This window comes from Solanum pennellii, chromosome 9, assembly GCF_001406875.1.
Source record: "Solanum pennellii chromosome 9, SPENNV200".
Lineage (NCBI taxonomy): Eukaryota > Viridiplantae > Streptophyta > Magnoliopsida > Solanales > Solanaceae > Solanum > Solanum pennellii.
Genome location: NC_028645.1, coordinates 61,979,844 through 61,997,054, shown reverse-complemented (window position 1 = coordinate 61,997,054; position 17,211 = coordinate 61,979,844). Strand labels below are relative to the sequence as shown.

Below are 17,211 nucleotides of genomic sequence, written 5' to 3'. Positions count from 1 at the left end.
AACTACTAAAAGAAAAATAAATGGATGTCCTCCTAAATGCAAAGGGGCTCACCATTGACTCTGGAGATCAATAGGGATCAACGAAACGTCGCGTGTTGATCCTGGTTACCTAGGTCTGCCTCACAAAACGATACAGGCGAACTGGCATCATTACATTGAATGTACGAGTATGCGAGTTGGAAAGATAAAGAAAATTTAGGCTTGAAAGGGAGTAAGAATTAATACTTACATTGGCTCTGCTCAACTAGTGATCTACTAACTCTTTTTCAATATACGCAGTTAAAATAAATGCAATATAAAGAAATACTGACTGAAATCATGCTTAAACCTCTGAGTATATATATACAAGTACACAATAATGTCTGAGATGTATATAAAATACAATACCAATGTATTATGAAAATACAATACTGATATGTATAAAAATACAATTTACCTGAGGGAGATTCTCTAACCGAAACCATCACCTAAGAGCTACAGTGATGATACATCGGTCTACCGTATGCTGCCAGTGTATCTTATACCCGGCGAAAGGTATAAGACCTGAACTGCCCAATGGATCCACTAGTAAACTGTGAAAAGGAATCATCTAAAGAGTATGACCCTTTTCTACCCATGAAGGCTAACTTGGTTTATGGGGGCTATGAGTTATATGAATTCTCCCCCATATCGGTGCTCAATACTACTTCTAAAAATATACTGGCTCTTATGTTTAAAAACATACTGATTCTTTGGTTTGGGGTTAGTGCTCAAAACTTAGCTTTTTAAAAAGCTCTCTTGGAAATCATGGTTTCTTCTTTCTTCTATTAAAACTAGCCATAGGCTCTATGGAAATCTAGCTTCCCTTCCATCTCAAATGTTTTTTTAACAAAAAAAACAATTTTTGTTTAAATCCTTTGGGACTACTTAGTTCCCGTATACTCTTGAGAAGTGAACTCAACTTGATACTCCTTGCTTACTTGAATTTTAACTCTTAGGNATCTACCCGATAACTATCACTTAAGAGCTACAGTGATGATACAAATGTGTACCGCACGCAGTCAGCGCATCCTATACCGGCCAAAGGTATAAGACTTGAACTGCCTAATGGATCCACTAGTGAAATATCAAAAAGGAATCATCTAAAAAGTATGACCCTTTTCTACCCATGGTGGCTACATGGTTAATGGGGGATGTGAGTTATCTGAACTTTCACCCATATAGGTGCTCAATAGTTTTCCCAAATATATAATGGCTATTATTTTTAAAAACATATTGATTTTGTGGTTTGAGATTAGTGCTCAAAACATAGCTTTTAAAAACTCTCTTGGAAAACATAGTATCCTCTTTCTTCTATTAAAACTAGTCATAGGCTCTGTGGAAACATAACTTCCTTTCCTTCTCAAAGCTTGAAATCATTTTTTTTAAACTCTTAGGGACTATTTAGTTCCCTTATAACTCTTGATAAGTGAACTCAACTTGATAATTACTTGAAACTTAAATCTTCGGGAATACTTAGTTCCCTTACAGCCTTTGAGAAATGAACTCGAATCTTTACTCTTTCTTGACTTGAAAATAATTCTTTAAAACAAAGTGAATACGATTGTGAAAGACTTCAGAAAACATGATAACTTTATTTTGACTTGCTTCTTAACTTCTAGACTTGGCTCTTAACTTTCTTGACTTTGATCTTAACTTTCCTTGAATTGGATTATGGATTCAAGTATCATGATCTCATGTTTATGGATTATTTCATGATGTTTATATGTACTCTAGAGTGTTGGAATCAACTAGGAAAGAGGGGTATATAATTTAGGAACAAGTACGAAAAGATAAGGAAAGAACGGGGTCTCCAGGGGGTCCTGGCGCTCTGAGAGGAGTGGAGTGCCATAGCCTAACGGACAGAGGATGTCCTCATGCGCTCTAAGAGGTGTGGCGCGACAGAACGTGACAGACAGACTCTGTCCTGAGGGGCTTTGGAAGCACCCAAGCATCTATCCACTAGGTTTTTCGACTTTCTTCTTCGTTTTTCATCTCTTAACCTTCCGAAACTCCCATGGCTCCCACCCCAAACACTTAGGATCCCTAAATAACTCATTACCCAATAGTTTAGACCCGAAAACAGTCCGGAAAAACATCGATTAAAACTAAATCAGATCGACAACAATTCAACCACCAAGGACTTCAACTTTTCATCAAGAACTTCAAGATTTAGTTTGAATTAACTATAAATTTCAGTAATGAATAAAGTTTGAGGGTTGGTGAAAGAAACCAACACCGAATGATCTCGCATACCTTGTTAGGGATCACCCCCGACGAAATCCACCAACGAATTCTTGGCGTTCTTGCATCTTTTTCGCCCTTCTCCTCTTTTCTCCTTTCTCTCAAAGCCCTCGCTTATTTCTTAAATGTCAAAAATGATCAGGATCATCTTAAACCCCAATTTATTACCCCTAAAACAAAAATAATAATCAATTTAGGAAAAGAAACACCCTTAACAAATACGGATTTGGAACTTTCCTTCTCAATAGCCTAACTTACTAAAGTCATATATCCCTCATAATACCTCAGAAATTGACAAACATGGTGTATTTGGAAATATCTTTCGACAAGATTTCCAACCATATAAAGAACTCACCCAAAATCCTCTTGAGCTGGAAATTATGGCCGTTTGAAAATGGCCAAAACTCACTTTTGAAATCTTGAAATTTTCTAGATTTCCTTACTTATTTCAAAATTTGATTTTTTTCTTGTTTTTCTTAGCTTAACCTTAATTAATCTAGAACACGATATGTTACAGTGCACTTCAGGCTAATTTGCAAAACTATCCTGGAAAAAATACAAGAAAATCACTGGGAAGAATAATTATGCTAAAAATAGTCAGGTTTCCGCTGGTAATGGAAGTAGCCACAATTCAGGCAGCAATAGAGGAGAAAAATTCCTCAATGTCAATATTATGGAAGGGCATCCTCACTTCAAATGCTTGAGAAAGTCGGATATGAAATACCGGAAATGTCAAAAACATGGGCATGCTAAGATCATCTGCAAGGAGAAAGTACGGCAACAACAAGGAGAAGCTCAAGTTGCAAACCAACATGACAGAGAACAACTATTTATTGCATCATGTTCGGTATCTAGTATTTCAAGTGGAAGTTGTCTTATTTATACTGGTTGTACAAACCACATGACTAGTGATGAAAATCTTTTATAAAGGCTTGAGAAAACAACAACATCAAGAATCAAGATTGGAAATGGAGAATACATCCCTGCAAAAGGAAAGCGGAATGTAGCTTTTGAGAGTTATATAGGTACAAAATTAATTTCTCAAGTTCTGTTTGTTCCTGAACTTGATCAAAATTTATTAAGTGTTGGACAGTTACTTGAAAATGGGTTCAAATTACTTTTTGAAGATAAGGCGTGTCTGATCATTTATCTAGGTAGTCAGGAACTACTTAGAATTAACAATGCAGGGTAAAACTTTTTATTTGAATCCAATGAAGGAAGAACAAATGGATTTTCCAACTCAATATGGTGTTAGAGAAACTTGCCACAAAAGGTTGGGTCACTTCCACCACAGGGCGATTTTGTATGTGCAAAAAACAGGGGTTGGTAAAAGGTTTAGCTTCATTTGAATAGGAACTCCCAAGTTGTTAGGAATTTAAATTTGGTAAGAAGACGAGATTGCCATTCCAAAAATTAACTTGGAGAGCGACTCAAAAATTACAGTTGATTCATACAGAACTTGGAGATCCCCAAAGAAATTTATCATTGAAAGGAAACAGGTACTACATGATTTTTATTAATGATCTAACAACGATGTTTTAGATATACTTTTTAAGATTCTTATCTGAGGTAGTTGAAGTTTTTATGAAAATTCAAAGTCTAGTAGAAAATCAAAGTTGCTGCAAACTACAAGTGCTCCGATCAGATAATGGGACTGACTACACTTCAGATTAATTCAAAAACTTTTGTGAAGTTGCTGCAATAGAGCATCAACTTACTACTGCATATACTCCTTATAAAAATGGAGATAGTGAAAGGAAGAGAAGGACCATCATGGAGATATCAAGGTATATGTTGCACGAGAAAGAGCTTTCCAAGAAGTTTTGGGTAGAGGCAGCTAATACTATTGTATTTTTGTTGAATAGGCTGCCTACAAAGGCAGTGACTGGTCAAAAACCTTTTAAAGCATGCATGGTTACAAACCTTTACTAAAAATTCTCAAGATTTTTGGTTGCTTATGTTTTTTTCATATACCTCAGCCAAAAAGGGATAAACTTGACAAGAAGGTAGAACCTGGAATTTTCATTGGCTATAGCTTGCAGTCAAAAGCTTATAGAATTTTCCAAATACAAACTGGAAATATTTTGGTATGCTAAGATGTGGAATTTGTAGAACAAAAGCAATCAGATTGGGGTGGAGAAAAGCAAAAAAGAGAAGCTAATGATCGTTGCACAATTTTTAGGAACGAGTTGACCATCCTCCTATTTGATGAACTAGATAACTTTCAAATATATATCAATGATCCAATGTAACCATATTTGAACCTACTGAATATGCAGAATCTAAAAGAGACAAGAAATGGATTGTCGCAATGTAGGAAGAGCTAACCCTGATCAAGAATATGACACATGGAAGCTGGTAGAAAGGCCTCGCCTTAAACATGTTTACAAAACTAAGCTAAAAGCAGATGGTTCGGTGGACAAACAGAAAGCTAGGCTTCTGGTGAAGGGTTATGCTCAGATTTTTTGTGTGGAATTTTCTGAAACATTTGCACCAATTGCAAGACTTGACACAATAAGGCTTCTTGCAATTGTAGCAGAAAAGAATTGGAAGATTTACCAGCTGGATGTTAAATCAGCCTTTTGCATGGTTTCTTGCAAGATGAAATCTATGTTGAGCAGGCTGAAGGATTTGTAGCAGAAGGATAGGAATATAAAGTGTACTTGCTAAAAAAGGACCTCTATGGATTAAAACAAACTCCAAGGGCTTGGTATAGTAGAATTTATGATCATCATTCTAACTTAGATTTTCAAAAAAAACTTAAGTGAATCAACTATTTACATAAAGCATGTTAACTCTAACATAATTATAATTTCATTGTATGTTGGTCATCTTTTAGTAACGTGGAGTAATGTTGTGCTCAAAGAAGAGTTGAAATGGGAGATTATAAAAGTCTTTGAAATGAAGGATCTCAGAGAGAGGGCTTTCTTTCTTGGAATGGAGGTTAAACAAATCCAAGATCAAATATTCATTTGTCAAAAGAAGTATGCAAAAGAAATTCTGAGGAAATTTAGAATGGATGACTGCAAAAGTATGAGTACGCCTATGAATCAAAAGGAGAAGCTAATGAAGGACGATGGTGCTGAACGAGTACAAGAAGAATGCTACAGAAGCTTGATAGGATGTTTGATGTATCTTACAACAACAAGGCCACATATAGTGTATGATGTAAGTGTACTATATATTCTGATTCTTGAATTCTCTTAGTGAATTGCATATGCAAGCTGCGAAAGAGTACTCATATATCTCTAAGGCCCAATGGACTATGGATTCAAATTTAGCAAATGCCAGAACTTCAAACTTCAAGGATTTGTTAACAGTGATTGGGGTGGTTCTGCTAAAGATATGAAAAGTAATTCAGGATACTGTTTTGTTTTTGGTGATGGATGCTTTTCTTGGTGTTCCAAAAAAAACAAGAGATTGTTGCTCAATCAATAGCAGAGGCAGAATACATTGCTGCTACAACTACGGTCAACCCAGCTTTATGGATAAAGAAAATCTTATGCGATCTTGGGTTAGAGATGAAGGAAAGAATTAAAATATCTGTGGACAACAAAGCTGCCATTGCTATTTCTCACAGTCCAGTTTTTCATAGAAAGACCATGCATTTCAATGTGAAGCTATATTTTCTTAGAGAAGTGCAAGAGGATGGTTTAGTTAATCTGGTCTATGTTGGGATGTATATTATTAACCATATGTTAAGAACTAATATTTATTAAAGAATAAATATTTACTCAATTTCAATAGATCATATATTCGTTTATGGTGTTTATTGACTTATAGCGTAGATGATTAAGTGTGTAGAGTTTTAGGTTATACACAGAGGATTAAATCATCAGTTCTTAGGATGGAAATTGGACTTGCCATCGGGTACGATTGTATCACAAGACTATATGTAATTTATCCTGATTATGGGAACAATATAGTTCCAACTTCTTGTGCTAGTACATTTTGTATGTATTGAAAGGGACCGAATGGAGATAGTATTTTTAGACTGACTGATAAAAAAATATTCTCTAAACTACTAAATGTACTTATATTCTTAATTTTGATATAACTATTATGATATATTAATTATCGTTTTCAGTTATTAAAAGGTGAGATTCTGAGATGGGTCAATATGCACGGTAAATTGGATTATAAAAATATATATTATTGAAATAATAAGTTAGTTGATGGATCTCATGTCTACTTATAGATGTTGATTGATATCCCTTTTTGAGAAACTTATAAGTTTTCATCGTGTCAAATCTTGCAAGTGGATTTATGAATCTGACACATGAAATAAGTTAAGTAGTGCTCTAAAGGAAATTAATCATTAAGTTAAATTCTTCAGTAATTTAATTTATTGATTAGTATATAAAATCTTAGTATAAGAAATTACATAAGTGTTTAATGGGGAATCACGAAATAGAGGAGTGCAATTACGAATTTCTAGTGGATTGATTTGTAATTTATTATGGTAGGAATAATTCAAATTAATTATTTGGAATTCTTTCCATAATAGGAAGTCTCGGTAATTAATTATGTGGTCCCTATAGTTCCATAATTATCTAGTACTCGGAATCCTAATTCTAAAGGGAAAAGGGTAGAGGCATTAGTTTTCTTATAAAAAGAAAACAAACGTGTGTTTTTTCTTTCGAAGAAAAAGAATGTGAATTTTATTTTCCTCTTTGGACTGGGAAGAAAACTCTATAATTAAGAATTCTTCTAACCCTAGAAGGATGATTAGTTTTCTATTCATACTTGCCCACCCAAGTATTGAAAGAGTTCAGATGTGACTTGGGATCACTGTAGAAGAACATAGCTATTGTTTATCTTGTAGATACGCTTGAAGGTCCGTCTATCTTGTAGATTCGCGTGAAGGTATTTGTTCACGCTTCAAGAGGTATTTATCGAATTAGCTTTCAGTCTGTTTATGTGTTTTAGCATAATATATGTTTTCGTATAAACGGTTTTTGTTATCTATTATTGATGTAAGTAGTAAAGATCCTGATATGCTTCCGTTGTGCATATAGTTTTCCAACAATTGGCATTAACAGCCAAACATATATCTAAATAGATAACTTCTAAAATAGGTATACATGTGTGATTATATGCATGAATATGTTAATTTTAAGTTAATGTTTGAAGCATAATATATAAATATAATATATATATATATATATATATATATATATATATATATATAGTAGAAGAGATAGTTGAAATGTTTCAATATGTCAGCTTGGTGACATTAGAAGAAAGTTTAACGGTATAATAGTTTTTGGCCTAAGTCATCTCCAGCCACTCAAAGTTGCCTGCATAATTCATTTAGACACCTCAACTAATCCTTGTGCCAATTGAACACTTTATTTGTTCAAAAGTCATTCCTATTAGACACAAAAGGCTGACGTGGCAAAAAACGTGTAATTCACTTTCCTTGAGCGCGTTAATTTATTAAAAATAATATTTTTCTTAATTTATACCCCTAAGTTAATTTTGAAAAAAAATAATTCACAAAAAAGAAGAAGAATAGTTGTCTTCTTCTTCCCTATTTCTATCAACCCCACCCCACCCCACTCCAACCCCCATACCCATGCACCAGTGGTTATCTTCTTCCCTCACCATTCTAATGATTTCAAAATTCTTAGCCTCAGTGGTTATCTTCTTCCCCCACCATTCTAATGGTTTCAAAATTCTTAGCATTTTGTTTCATTCTTTTTTTTTTCATTTTTTGTAAAAAAANTCCCCATCTTTCCCTACCAAAAAACGAGATGAAGTAAAAAGTTATAATTAATAAAAAAGCTGATGAAAAAAAATTTATCGGGTTAAAGATGGAGCTGTACAGGGAGGGGAGGGTCGCCATTAATGGAGTTAGAGGGAAATGTATGTTTTGGATTCCAGTTGAAGGCAGGGAAGTGGGTGTTTAAGTTTTACTTCTTTTTTTTCATTCTTTTTACTTTAAAATAATTTTTTATTTTTTTTACTTTATAATATAATGTTTAAATAATTTTTTGGATTAAAAAATAACACATGTCACTATTTAATTGGTCAAATTGACATGTCAGCGCGAGTGTATTTCACACATCCTCTATTTTTTGTTTATTCTCAAAAAAATGTTCAAATGGTTCAAATTGAGAATGGTTGAAGTGTTCAATAGGTAGTAAGTCTAGTTGAGGTGCCTAAATGATTAATCAGCACAAGTTTGAGTGGCCGCATATGACTTCGGCCATAGTTTTTTTAAGATTAATATGCTTACAAGAAATTGTACTTTCTGCTTTAATCATTAGACCATATGAACAAGTACTTAAAAAATCCATCATTTTCTATTGAATTACAATTGCTGCCATTCACTGAAATATCATAAAATGTGATTGGGACCCATTGAATTTCACTTGTAGAGTTGTGTCAGTGTTCCTCAACATATTGCCTTATTTGTTTTTTAATAAAACACTTTAGCCATTTTATTTATGAAATGTTCATTGATGAGTTTGGAATTGGTACTAAATAATTTTTTTTAAGAAAAGGGAAGTATTATTGATTCATAGTTTATATAATAATTTTCCTGAAGTGTTATATTACATTAAAAATTTACGAATATGGAAATTTAAATAAACGATTTTATATAATTATAAGTAGTATATATTAAAATAATAACAATAAAATCAAAAAGTAAAATAGAGAGTACGAATAGTAATTCTTCGATCATCTCTACAGATGATGAATAGAGTGAATAAGAGAATGAATGAAGAAAACATTCTTTATTTTACTCTCCGAATACAGAATAAAATAAAAATGGATCGAAGATACATGTACATGTTTTTTGTTTTCAAGATGTTCATAATTGATAAATACGATGTTTAAAATCATTTTGTGCTTAGGTATAAATAATAAATTTTAAAAAAAATTAAAAAAATATCATATAAAATAAAATGAAAAAGTCGATAGACTCCTTATACTTCAGAAATAATTTATTGTCATTAAAAACATCCTCTTTTACTATATTTATAATTTCAGATAAATGAGATTATTCATTACAATACCAATAGAATATAGAATTTGATTGGGCAAATTTTATATATAGCAAAGAAAAAATTGATAATTTTATGTTTTAGAAAACCATACAAAATTGCGTTCCGTAACAAACTAAAAGTTTGCTAGAGGTCTTCTTGTGTGTATAACAGATCCTTTATACACTTCCAATTTAAGAAAAAAAGCGGCAGATAAAGAAGGAAAATATCCCACAATTCATGCGAAATCAATTTTTGTTTCATTATACCTTCTTCTCCTTCGACCGAAGTAGCTCCATTGTAGACAATTCAAAAAATTGATCAAGCTATTGAAGGTTTTAAGCAAGCAAACAGGATAAATTTGTTTTTAGAGATAGAAGTAAGAGGTAATTCTGATTTTGATTTTGATTTTGTCGACAATGGTGTTTAAAATTCAAATTTTGTTTTTCAATTTCATAAAATCAATTGAATGTATATTGAGATGTGAATATTTGTCCGTAATTGATTTGATTAAATAATGTGAATTATAGAAAAAATTATGATAAAATTTGTTGTTAATTTCAAATTATTGATTTGAGATTTGCTCCAATAATAGTATTGTTTAAATTTGTAACTGTATATGAGATCTGATTTGAGTTATGAAACTATTATGTTTTCGTTTGCACATTAGATCTTAATTTTGTTATTCGAATTTTCATAATATGTATAAGTGTATTAGATTATTGTTTGTATGTTCGAATCTATCATATATAGTGTTATTTGGTAAATTGTATAATTGTATGGAACTGTTGTCTGTTACATACGAATTTGTCCTTTATATTCATGTAGTTTTTTAGTTGTTGCTATTGAATTGTATACTTCTATAAAGCTATAATTTTGTGTATCCAGATATTTTTTTTGTATAATTTGAAAATGTCTATAAGTTTAAATCTGAAGTTGCTACAATATGTATAAGTACATGTTTTGTTTGTTGCTGCATTTTTTTAGCTTATAAATGTATATGTATTTAATTTAATTTTGTAATACAAAAATTCTAATAATGGCTTCACTAGCTATATTGGTTATGCATTCTGGTAAATGGGACAAGGACAATTGTTACGTCGATTATACAATTGAGGGGTGGTTTTTTAAAGAAAGTTCATCGTATAATGAGTTGTATAATGTCATTGCAATTCAACTAGGGATTGATACAAATATGAATAAACTCAAAATTGAGTATAAGATTGAAGAAAGCAAGACACCCATGTTGATTCACAACGACATGGGTGTTAGAGTTTATATCATACTTAAAAATCCTAGAAATGAGTTGAACAAGTATACACTGTGTATTAGCAAACTGCCTAGTATAATATGTACTAATAAACTGTGTGGAAGTTCGAATCAGGATAGTAATACGATTACATATATTAGCAACAATGAAAATGATGAATTTGATAATAGGCAGCTGACTATTGGTGAGTTGGTAGAGTCCCTTTGTATTTTGGGGTCAGGGAGCTGCGATGGTGTTATTTCAGATTCTTGTAATAAGTACGTGGAGGTAGACCAATTGTATAAGACCAAAGACATTGAAATCTGTGATCAAAAATATGCAATTGAAAAAAGATTTCAATATAGAACAGTGAGGTCAAACGCAATCAGGTACCTGCTTTATACATACAAATATGTAACTGTATAAGTTGTTTTAATTATTTGTATATTGATGTGTTGTGTTGTTTTGGCTGATGTAGTTATACGCTGTAGTGTATTTCTGATGAATTTGACTGGTTAATGAAAGCATCTAATGTCAACAAGTCTGGTATGTTTAGAATAAGAGCATTTAATACAGATCATACTTGTCCTTTGAAGGATAAAGTGTATTCACAATAACATGCCACAAGCATGATGATTGGAGGGATCGTTAAACCCAAACTTGTTGATCACAAGAGAAAATATAAACCTACTAATATTCGCTGTGATGTAAAGATATATTTGGGAGTTGATGTTAATTACTCCTTGGCTTGGAGTGCTAGAGAAAAGGCTCTAGTTTCATTGAGGGGGACTGTAGCTGCATCTTACAGCAAACTTCCAGCATATTTGTATATGATGAATATTACATATTCAGGCTCACATATACATCCAAAGAAAACAGATAAATATGAGTTCATGTATGTTTTTGTTGCATTGAATAGTTTTATACAAGGCTTTGAACATTGCAGGCCTGTAATTGTTGTGGATGGAAGTCACCTAAGAGGACCGTATAATGGAACATTTGTTGCTGCAAGAACAACGGACAGAGCATGTATGATTCATTGATTTTTAAAGTAAATTTTATCAAAATGTTAATGTGTGCGTAAATTAAAATGCAGGACACATTTTTCATTGGCATATGGTGTCATTGATTCGGAAAATGATGCAGCTTGGTTGTGATTTTTTCTACAACTAAGGGAGGCTTATGGTGAAAGGATTAATATGTGTGTAGTGTCAGATAGAAATGAAAGTATCATAAAGGCAGTGACTCAAGTGTATAGAAATGTGACACATTATGCTTGTATTTGGTACTTGTGGGGTAATGTAGAGAAAAAAATTAGGAAGGCCTCCAAGGAGCTAAGTCTTGTGTTTTATACAATGGCAAAGACTTGCAACAAAGCTGAACTTGACAGGCTGATGGATACTGTAAAAAAAGTTTATGTAGGTGTTAAAGAGTATTTGGAGCTAGATGGATATGATTTGTGGTCAAGGTGTCATGCAGAAACTCATCGGGGATGGGCTATGACGTCTACATTGCAGAGAGTATAAATGTTGCATTAGTATCTACAAGGGAATTACCAATATTAAATTTTTTGGAAGTGGTCAGACTGATGTTTGGGAGATGGAATCATGACAACAAACACGAGGCGCCACATTACTCCGTTGATTGGAAAAGCTCAAAATTTACTAATCGAATATGAAGCAATGAACACACGAATGGGGGTATGTTTTATGTGTATATATTATTAATTAATGAGTTATGCACACAGATAGAAATTGTATATATATATATATATATATATTTGTATTGTCTTATACAGATACATAAATCTATTTATGTGAAACAGGTTGTGCCGTCAACTGAATACATATACAATGTGACTGATGATGGTAAGAGTTTTATGGTCTATTTAAAGAATAAAATGTGCAGCTGCGGGAAGTTTCAATATGAAGAAATTCCTTATGAACATGCTTGGGCTGTACTAAAGCGGAAAAGTCTAGTATTCGATGGATATTGCTCAGATTTGTATAAACCAAAGACGGTTTTGAAGATTTATGAGATACCGATCTATCCATTGCCTTCCTTTTAAGAATGGGTCATACCAGAAGCCATAATGTATGATGAAGGCCGACCTCCAAAATTTAAAAGACCTCCAAGAAGTCCTAAAAATAAACCCTGTTCAAAAACTAAACGTGAATTGCTTGGACTGAACGAGAAGCATATGTGTAGCACATGTAGATTTGCAGATCACAATAGGCGTTCATGTAGAAATAGGCATCAAGAAGTTTAATACGCTTTTACGATTCTATTGAACTGTAAAATTTGATTTGATATACAATTGAATTTTATTCTGAAGTAGTTTTGTGTTTAAACTATATGAGTTAGTATTTTCAATATGGAATAAAGTTGTTATGTCGTATTAATTGTGCTAATCAGTGTTCTTTATTTTGTCTTCATGCTATTATTAGGAATTATCGTTTGTGTCTATAGTGTACATCATATACAGAAATACTTTACGTATAAGTTCAGTTGAACAATTATATACAATTGTAGAAGTTTTACAATTCATAAACATAGAAAATACATAGTTGTATAATTTTTTGTTTATGTTGAACTTATAAAATTTGTATAAATTTTACAGATACTTAACTGTATGCTTATAAAGTTCATGATGAATTAACAATTGTATAACTGTCGAGATTTATACTGTTAATGTATAAATATATGTTGTTGTTTAAGTTGAATATATATGTATACTTTATGAACTATTTTGTAAGCCTTGAAATGTATATGTATATATCCAACATAAATGTAATCCTAGTTTTATACTGTTAGCGTATAACTATAAATTGTATAAGCTTGTTTGTAAATTTGAAATTTTTGAACAATTGTATAATCCTAATAATTTATAATTATACACTTCATAATGAATTAACAATTGTATAAACTGTCGAGATTTAGACAATTAATTGTTTATTAATACAGAAAGTAAAATAAACTGTCGAGATTTATATAGTTAATGTATATAGCCTAATTATTGAAAATTGTTAATAATCATTTTGTATATAAAAAATACATAAAGTAAAATATACACATAGGTTAATACAGTTAAGTATAAATATATATTGTATGATGTAGTTTGTATAATTATTAAATTGTTAACAAAAATAACAAAGTGAAAGACTTAATTGAACAAACAAGTATATTACAATACAAAAAGATAGAAGTTCACAATGTTAAAGGTTTGTTATGTCTTTTGCATATTCAAAAATACATAAATCTAGTACTACGGTTCTAATCAATTGTGATCATGTCACTAATATCAACATCCTTATGAATCTTGGCTGGCCTTTCAGGTGCTTCATTGTCACTAGTGGCATCAGCTTGGATTTTTTGCATTTCATAATTCCACAATAAAGACGCGTATTGAATATGGGTAAACTCTGCATCAAATGTTGGAAGCGAATTCCCATTACTCATATGGTATGCATAAGCAGCAACATATAGTCACTGTAAAATTAACAAAAAAAAATTGATTAGGAGTAATAATAAGACTTACAGGCTTCCTTCCTGTTGTTGTGTTATATCATTGACATGTATCATTTCAAAAGAGTCAACTTCAGAATGGAACTTGTATTTAGGGTGTGACGATATGTTAATGGCTTTCTTCCCGTAAAAGCCACACTTAGATAGATACATAGGAATCAGTTGTTCATATTTCTTGATCTCATTTGAAAATGACGAATCGTGTAGTGAACTACCCCTAAGAGAATCATAGACATGTATACATATCTCATTAAAGGATAAAACGATAAGAACCCAATGAAATATCTGCTCGATGTTAACAGGGATAAGGATGTTATCAACGGTATGCCAAGGTGCAGCAACTTGAATTTTGTATCCATTAATGTACTCAATAATGGACTCCTCCGTACTCTCCTTGTTGACTGTATCATCCAAATTGTAATAAGCATCCCATACATTTTCAATCAGTTTATTGAAATTGCAATCCACAGGAATAAAGATGAATTCATTGTTGTCGGAGTCAGAGTACTTTGCTCTTTTGTGTATATAATACAAAAAGACATCTACTTGCTGTAAAAAGACATATCCATAAATTGTATGAATTCTAAAACTGTAAATTGTATAAAAAAATACAATTGTCTAAAGCTTACCGAGTCATCAAGAAATTTATCTTTGTATGCAGAACCAGTTTTTGTTTTGGACATTTACAATTCCAAAATGAAACCACATCTGTAAGCAAGACTTGTTCTTTTTGTATCGCTCCTCTTTGCCAATTCTATCAAAATTCAAATAAAAAGAATATTTTATACAAATATACACATATATGATTAAATAAGTATATTTAGTAATTAATAAATGATTTACTTTGTGTTATGCCTAACAAGCAACCCTTCATTTAACCATTTTCAGAAATGCAGATATAAAGTTATAAGATCCACATCCGACATTGCAACAAATAAATGTTTCAGTTCAAAAGTGTAGTGGAACCTTGATGAACTACCTGAAATGTATAAAGACATATATTTTTTTTAGGTGTGTAAAACACTTATTCATATAATTGTGTTAATATGTAAACTGTATAATTTGTTATACCAGACTCTGAACTGAATGTTGTCACATAAGGCAATGTGTTGAATGGGTCTAGACGCCTTTCCCTCTGAATTGGTAATGGTGTGTGTTCGTCCACAGCTAATAAATGATGTAACACAATGCTTCTTTCTGTATTACTTTTTTTGTTGAGCGTTATCTACAATCTGAAGAGGTTTTGTAAATATGAAATCTTTCTCAAAAACTAATTCATCGGCGTTGGATGATCCTGATTTTTTTGTATCTCCCAATTCTTCTTGCTCCATCTTTTCAGTTTGATCATATATAGCATTCAATAATTCCTACTATTATATAACAATAGATAAAAAATTTACGATAATATACAAATTAATGATCATATTATATACAACTTAACCCCTTTAATTTTACGAAGATAATAACATACAAACGAAGAATTGTTGAATTCTGCTTGATCATTCATGAATTGGGATCCCTCTTTGAGCATTTATACTGGAACATCTTCACATTTCTCCGTCTAAATGTATAATATTAGTAATATATACATATAAACATATATTATAAAAAAATAAAAATTGTTATTCAAGAATTCAAACTTCAAAATTGATTTGAAACTCAGAATATTGGAAGTATTTTGAACATACAAGTTGATTGGAACATTATAACTGTTGTGAGCCTGTCACAAAATTATCTTTGCATATTACTTATTTATACATTATTATAGAGTTTGTTGCAAGTTGAATTTTGTTATAACATTATACAATAAAATATGATATATGTTAGATGGGTACTCAATTGTATATGTATAATGATCATATTTGTACGTTTAGTGTATATATATTTTACAAAATTGATAATATTGTTCATAACAACCTGTGGCTCGGGACTGCTAAATTGTTGAACTAAAAGCCTAAAATCTGATAGACCAGCTGGAGAGTGTGCAGGTGATTGCTGAAATGTAACTTCGGGACTAGATGATGTGACGTTTACTTGAACAATGTTCTGCAAATATTATTAATAAAATATACATTATATACAAAATGCAATAAAAATTGGAATGACAAAGATTATAATTAAGTATATTACCTCTTTATCATTTAGATCATTCAAAACAGACTGACAGTTCAATTCAGAAGGTAAATTCAGAGAAGCTTCTTCGGACTGAACAACATCGCTTGCTGGAACTTTACATGCTACTTCTACACCATCACCTTTAAAAGAAAAAAATTCATTGTGTGTCTATATATATATATATNTGATTATGATAGAATCCAACACAACTTTGAAGTTTATTTCAATGAAGTTCCTTAAATCATTAAGTTGTTTCTCGATATGACATTGAAATGTATAACTAACATTAATGGTATATATAATTTTCATAAAAAAATATTTAAATAAATAAATCCCAAAATTTGGAATCGATCAAACATATCACGCGATATATTGAAATCATGTGACTTGCTGGTTGATGGAATTTCAGAAAAAACATTTTCTTTAAGCTCAACATTTTTCTTAATGCCTGTACTTGCTGGAACCTTAGCAGATTTTTTGGTCTGCTTCTTCGGATGTGGTGTCTTAGTTATTTTTGCAACATTGACACTTCGAGGAGACTTTCTTAAACTGTGCTGCTTAGAAATGACTCGAGGTGATGACTGATTCTGAATATGACTAATTGTCTTCCTTGATTTCTTCTTAGGAGGAGACAAACAAGTATCAACCTTTTCTTTTCCACGATTATTTATTGGACGTGGAGGATCCTGAAAACCATCATCCGAATCATGTGCAGTTGTTGTTTCTGTTGGTGATTGCTCTGTTTGAACATACTCAGGGGGTAATTCAAGAATCTTGAGTTCCATTTTAGTTGGAGTCAGATTCTAAAAAACAAGCTGCAAAATATAGACATGTTCATATATGTATAATTATATAGTTCATAAACTTATTTATACAATTAAGTTTATACATATACAGTCCAAACACTTAATTGTTTTATTATACACTTTATAAGTCTATATATACAATAAGCCTATATTTATACAATTAGGATAACTATATGCATATTTATACACTTTCAGACACTTATATAACTAATTATACAAGAAGCACATTTATACATATATTTTTAATGGAATAAACTAATAC

At 31.6% G+C, this 17,211-nt stretch overlaps 1 pseudogene; it reads left to right on the top strand.

Annotated features, from left to right (window-relative positions):
- The first annotated feature begins 11,452 nt into the window (after positions 1 to 11,452).
- On the top strand, positions 11,453 to 12,802 carry LOC107030262 (annotated as a pseudogene).
- The last annotated feature ends 4,409 nt before the right edge of the window (positions 12,803 to 17,211 follow it).